Source organism: Polyodon spathula, chromosome 9 (assembly GCF_017654505.1).
Source record: "Polyodon spathula isolate WHYD16114869_AA chromosome 9, ASM1765450v1, whole genome shotgun sequence".
Classification (NCBI taxonomy): Eukaryota; Metazoa; Chordata; class Actinopteri; order Acipenseriformes; family Polyodontidae; genus Polyodon; species Polyodon spathula.
The window spans coordinates 6,326,581-6,333,818 of record NC_054542.1 but is presented as its reverse complement, the minus strand read 5'-3'; the positions used below and the strand labels follow the sequence as shown (position 1 = coordinate 6,333,818).

The 7,238-nt window shown below is 35.8% G+C and overlaps 1 pseudogene; it reads right to left on the bottom strand.

Annotated features, from left to right (window-relative positions):
• Nucleotides 1-2,304: 2,304 nt before the first annotated feature.
• Nucleotides 2,305-5,230, bottom strand: LOC121321334 (annotated as a pseudogene).
• Nucleotides 5,231-7,238: the final 2,008 nt, after the last annotated feature.

Sequence of the window (7,238 nt, the reverse complement as noted above, 5' to 3'; positions counted from 1 at the left end):
AGTTCCCAGATGCTCATATACTTTTTCCTTCTATACTATCTTACAACCAACTTTAGACTAATTATATGCGTGTCCAAAGCTAATTGGCAGTTACAACCTTGGGTGATGTTACCCCCCACCCCCTCCCCTTGTCCTTAACACACACCTTTAATAGCATGCATGACCTTAGTGGATACACTGAATCAGGCTCATAACCTGCCCAGTATCTAATCATATGCAAAGCCAGAATAACCTAGCTTCATTTCATCAAAACCATTCTTTCCATTACATCAACGAGTTCTTGCTAAACTTATACTGTTTACCACCAAATGTACCAATAACACGCTGATCTGCTCCGGTAGAAGAAACATGCCCCCCCCCCCCCCCTCACTCCTGCTCATACAATTTGTTTGAAACATACATGAACACTTTCTTTATCACAGTGCAAAATACACTCTATTATACTTTGTAGTTTTAAAGCATTTTGTGCACTTTTATTATTTACAAAAATCAAACAAAAACAAAACAAAAACTTCCAGGAGTGCTAAACTAAACTTTTCTTCATTTCTAACTATACTGGACGGCTAAGCTGTTTACTGGTTCAAAACACACACACAGTACAAACTCACCCTGGCTCACTCCAAAGCATTCTGGGGGATTGATTGACATTGACATTCCATGAGTCCAAATGAGTCAAATTCGAGTAATTGAAGAATCATCACCTTACTGAGACGGAAATACACTTGCTTATCTTCTGTAATCCTGTGGCAATTGTCATACACATATTCACATGACTTCATGAAACAGCACTACAGCCACCAGAGATGTCACTTTTGTCAGAGTTCGATTTGTGCTTTGTTTGAGAAGAGGGATCCTGTTAGCACACGTTTCCTTCACACCGCTCAAAGGGGAATAACGCATTTAAAAGGCAATGAATCAACTAGCGCCGGATATTTTTATTCACTGTATGTGTTAAAACTTGTCTTGGAGCTGTCAAGTTCATTTTTGATGAAATGTGTTTATTAATACAAAATAATAGTTTATATCATGGGTGATAATTTCAAAATGGTATACAGTACCACTTACCATTAAATGAAAATACTATTGATTGTTCAATAGCAGAAGACAGTGTTTTTATTTGTTTTTCTTTATTCCCCCAGTTTGCAAATACAGGCACGATTAATTCAAATATATACAGTACAAATCTGTTTGAGATATTGTATGAATAACAGCGAGACCTCTTTAAAAAGCCAATAGAATCTCTGCACTACCGTACCATACAAAAGAAGCCTCTGTAAACAAAAAATAATGATAGCAGATTGGAAAAGTCTGCCTGTAATGCAAAACTACTCAATTTCATTGTGAAATCAAACTAGAAAACTCAACATATTTTGTGATTTTGTTTCTGTAGTTTCCATAATGTAACCTCTTGTACTAAGCAGCTGACTGCATCTCTAAAACATACGTTCAATTCTCTACTGGTTTAGTTTAGTATACTGGTTTATTTTAGCCTGTTACAGTTGCTGTGTATGCTTGCTGCTTTTGGACAACCCTTAAAAATCATGTTATCCTGTTGAAATGTGAGAATCATTTCCCCTGATTTTCTATAGTGTGCTGTTACTACAGCCTTACTGAAAGATATATATATATATTGTTTTCTTACAGCAAATACCTGAGCCAAATCTTAACCTGGTTGTCATGGTTACAGCTAATCACTGATCCAATAACACTGTTGCTGCCGGGTATCTATTCAGTTCCTGTGCTCAGGGTTAGATGGTACAGTATGATTATAGCTACACCATTGGATATGAAGTGATTATGTATCAGGAAGAGTTTTGAAATGGCTGCATATCCTAAATACAAAAAAAAAACCCAAACAAACAAACAAAAAAAAAAACAAAGAACCAAAATATATTCTGTTGTTTCATGCTACCTGATTGGATTTCACTCCTTTAATGCTAACTTTATGTGCACTGCCTAGTAGGTGTTGCTCAATGGAGCAGGTTTCACTGAACTGTGTCAGAGGGCTGTGGCATCAAGGAAGCTTACGGATTAAAGAAGCAATGTTGATTTTAATCATCGGAATTGCATTAGCATTGTGTACAAAATAAATGTGCAACAAAAATAATTATATTCTTTATTACATGTTAACATTCCTCTTTGCAATATGTAACACATATTTGTTACTGTAAGGATGTACTGTATACACCAAATACATGCATACATACTATTATACAGTTTATATTTATACAGTTGATAACATAAAATATGTATTCAATCACATTTAAGCCATGTTATAAAAACAAGATATTCAAGGTTGTGCATTAGTGTTAACATTATATACACACATGTAAATCATGTCATGACTTATGGCTTATTTAATACATCTCTTTATTGTTTCTGAGATTATAAAACATGCATATTAACCTGTGCATGAATCTGCTTTGAACGCCTGACTGGAATTACTGTTAACTACAAGATCAGCAATGTATTTGCTTCATGCTGCTTTGTGCATGTGTAATGAGCTTGTGTTTAACATGGATAGAAACTATTTCAGTTTAAAGTACATTACATTATGCATGCAGTACATTTGATTCCTTTGATACATTTTTCTATATAAAATGTGAAGCTACCCATAGCAATTAGTGACCCTTAATAAATAAACATATCAGCTCATATTAACAAAACCAAGAAGGGTTTAGGAAGAGGTTTACAATGAGGTTGAGTCAGTGCATCGGGTCCATTTAACTCACCTGATTCTGTTACTTTCTTGAGTCAATTACAAATGGAATAATCCTCTATGCATAAGCACATTTTGCTCTATTATTAATTATAGAAAGCAATATCCAATTTGAAGTTTTGATTTCTAGCAACTACATCTGGAATCTATTAAGTGTGAATTACTTTGTTTCTGCTGCACATTCTTGTGATTTTGTTCCGGATCTTTTGAAGGTTTAAACCATAAATGACAGGATTGAAAACAGGGGGGACGATTAGAAATTCCACTGACAGGAGATCAGTGAAGCCTGTGGCATATCACTTGAACCGTATCTACTGTACATTATATCAAAAAGCACAGCAACACTGTAGTTGATTACCGTCAACAAATGTGGCAAACAGGTCTGCATACATTTATTCATTGCGATAGTAGAAGTCCGGCACGTTCTTAGTATTTTCATGTAGGAAAATAAAATAAAAAGGAAATGTACAAAGAATATACATATTATAACATATCCATATACATTGTTAACAATAGTCCCTACACAAGATAATTTCACAATTGACCAGTTATCACAAAATATTTTTTCAATGTGAGAGCCACATAAGGGCAACCTGAAAGTCAATAGAGTACCAATACATGCAGAACAGAATGGAAAAATCCAAGAAAACAATATTAATTTACCAGTCATTAAAGGAGTCATGATAGCATGGTACTCCAGGGGTCTGCATATTGCCACATACCTATCATATGCCATCACTGTTAAATGTGTTATTTCACACGCACCAAAACTGTAGATGACAAATCTTTGAAGTAGGCACCCAGAATACGAGATGACATGCATATCAGAAAGAAAATCAAACAGTAGTTTAGGATAAAAACCACCAGTTCCATACAGTGCATTAACACTCAGATTACAGAGGAAGAAATACATGGGCTCATGGAGTGTCTTTTCAAGAGCTATTATTACAATTAGAGTTAAATTAACACAAATGACAAATAGATAACCTAAGAGACTGAAAGAAAAACAGATATATTTATTTGTGCTTGAGTCATTTAATCCAGAAAGGGTAAACATTGCTGGGTAGGATGAGTTATTTTTCTGCATAGCTTCTCCTTGAAAATACCTGCGAACAAATATATAAAAAAAAACACATTAGTACAAAGATTAAAGTGGGAAACATACAGGTAGTATAACTGTGCATTTGATTATCACATCATCTAAAGTGATCAGTTAATAATACTTTAAATATAATATTATAAAAAAGGGTGGTACATTTGTGCTGCAAATAGTGAAAGTAGTGCATATATTGTCCTCTTTCCAATTCATGCCCTTCCTAATTTTGAAACGTACATGATGATGTATAGTAGTTAACATGTAATAAATGCATTGATGCATACCAAAATCATTTTAAAGGAGAGTTCAACTCTAAACCAAAAAGACAGAGACTGTAATATGCAAGTGATTACTCTAATAGCTGTGTCTCAACATCAATCCAGTTTTGCTGAAGTGTTTGTCCACTATTTATAACATGTGTCCTATGGTTTATCAAGCTGTGTAATGAAACCAGACCCTGTGGGCTGTCAAGCTTGTTCACATTCCCTAAAGTTAGATTTAAGTGATGGCACACACATATTGACAAATCCTAACCCTTCATGTCATTATGTAACTGCAACTACACAGGCATTCTTCTGCTGCTCTCTGAAGCAGCACTGGATGCTGTCATCAACTGTACAAGCGCTCCCATAATCTAAGCACTCACTCATATAATCTGGGTAAAACTACGCACAGCTTCCGGGGAAGCAGAGCAAAAAAAGTAGTTATCGCTTGAAGAGAGCACGGTATTATACAGAATATTTCTAATCAAATAAAGAGTTAATGTTACAGTATTATTGACTATTATCCCTGTTTCTGGTGTTATTGTTAAAACATCAACCCTTAAACCACAAGTTTAAGCTTTGTGAATATACTTGACTTTAATTAATACTAATACTAGTATTACAACTCTCTCTCTCTCTCTCTCTCTCTCTCTCTCTCTCTCTCTCTCTCTCTCTCTCTCTATATCTCTATCTATATATATATATATATATATATATATATATATATATATATATATATATATATATATATATATATATATGTGTGTGTGTGTATGCATAGCTGATGCACTATTGCACCACGACTAAGTCATTGTAGATATACATTGGTGTCATCCTAACTTGCATCTTATTTCATATTGTATTTTAGTAGTATTATTTGCACTTACTGTAAACTATACTGTATTTAAATACTGACCTTGCATTGTAACCCTGTGCTGCCCTGTAACACCTGTAAATCACCTTGATAAAGACATCTCCCAAATAAATGAACAAATAATACAGAAATCAGGGTGCAGGACCCAATAACATATTTACAATAGCACAATAACAAGAGATTCAAGGCACACATACATTAAAACATTATTTGTCAAATTACCTCACAGAGAGATCCTCCATAGAAGCTGCTGGTAGAAGCATGCAGTGCTGTGTGGACAGGACTCCTGCGTTTGAGGAAATGTGCTGAGATTTATGTGCTTCATTTCGGAGGGGGGGGTGGCCAGACTGTCGTCAAAACATCCCGGGAGATGTATTTGCTTAATGAAGAATCCATTGAAAACAAGAACTATTAGCAAGTCAGTGGCTTTGTTTGCATCACCTATCAGACCCAGAAGGGAATATTTGGTGATCACAATCCTGCCCTGCAGAGCACAAGGCAACAGCAGCAAAAAAGATTACAGGCACCTGAGCACAAGCCTTGCATCAGGGAGCTCCTGACCACTGATAAATCAGTCTAGTGTAATGTCTCTGCCATGCATGTACAGGCACAATATAGGATAGACTCTTTAGTCATTATGTTGAACGTTTAAACACTTTGTATAAATAATAAAGGATACAGTTTTTGATACATTTTTACCATCGAGTTCTGTGATGTCGTTGTGAACATAGCAAATATTAAACCATATAGCCAATATGACATAAGTGAAACTTAAAAAAAAAGGAAGTGTTAATATTCAATACATTTTTTTTATTTCATTCTTTAACAATCAAGTATTATGTATTAAGTGAGGTCAGTGGTTTTGTTTTACACCACACTACTACCAACTGAATTGCTCTCCTTCCCTATTGTAACGAACCTTTACAATTTAGTGACTGTACCTTTGATAGGTCTTTAGTTCTCTCAGCTGACTAAATAATAACACATATCTGCCTGGCCAGCCTCAGGCTGTGTGGGGTCCTAGGCATGATGATTAAGTGTGGAGTTCATAACATCAAGTTAATGCGACAGTAGTAGCAACCTTATTTTAAAGTTAGTATATAGATGCATCATGTAATCATATGCACCTAAATATACCAACGTTAATATATGGTAAATATTATTAATGATATTAAAATTTTAATGAATACTTGATTCAGTTTGTTAGACTTTATTATTTTACATAATTCACAACTTCAAAGCACTCAGAATTCTAGTCTACTTCAAACATAGCACATATTTATTTCTAAAATGAGCATGCCCCAATAGGCTTACTGAAAAATACTGTAATGCCAGAGTATAATTTCCATTACATGAGAGTAGAAGTGAAAACTTCATGCTGATCTGAACTCAGTTCTCGCCATGGTAAGCACCAACTAAGATGTAGCTTATCAGTTTAAACTACCTGCTGTAAATTAAGTGGTAGATGTATTAAGATGGGACAGTCGTAGCGCAAAATATATTTTCCTTATGACATTTCGGATATACTAAGAGAAACTATGTTAACAAAGAGACCCGCCAGGGGTGTGCACGGGGGGGTGGTGGGTGGGGCAAGCAGGGGCACTTCAAGGGGAAGTCATGCTTGTAGAAGGGGCTGCACCCAAGTTTCATAAAGTGCGACCAGTGCCATACGCCATTCGACAAACAGTTGAGATTAAAGACAAGGGATATTATGAAAAGTAGACTGGTGTGTATGGGCCACACCAATAGTCCTTGTAGCCAAGACAGTACACATGTGCAGGTTGCATCCACACGCAGGCTCCATGCTGAAATTCCCATCTTCAGGGCTTCTGAATAGAGTAGTGTTTTCAGCATTGTGGGTTTGTTTTACAGTCCACACTTCTGTAAATATGTTTATGTGTAGTGTAAGGAGCATGGGTCGGAGCTACTCAGAACACCGGCTGACAGGCTTGTTTCTGTAAAATAGTGGAATTTTATGCTACTGAGATATTCTGTTGGTCTCCTTTATGTTGACACTTATCCAGTTAGCAAGTCGCTGCAATATATTTTTATTTAAGTTATATGTTGAATAGCCTACACTATCCTGTGGTCCATTGTTTCATTTCTCCATTTAGTAGCTTATTTATATATTTGTGGGGGTGGGCATGCAACTTCGGGGGTGTCAATGCTACCGATGTGTGTTGAGCTTTGATTCTGCATTCCGTGTGCAGGTTTCCTTTGAGTGTAGACTCGTCTGAGGACTATCGGTATGTACTGTACACCTATGATAGCTGCTTGGCAGGGTAT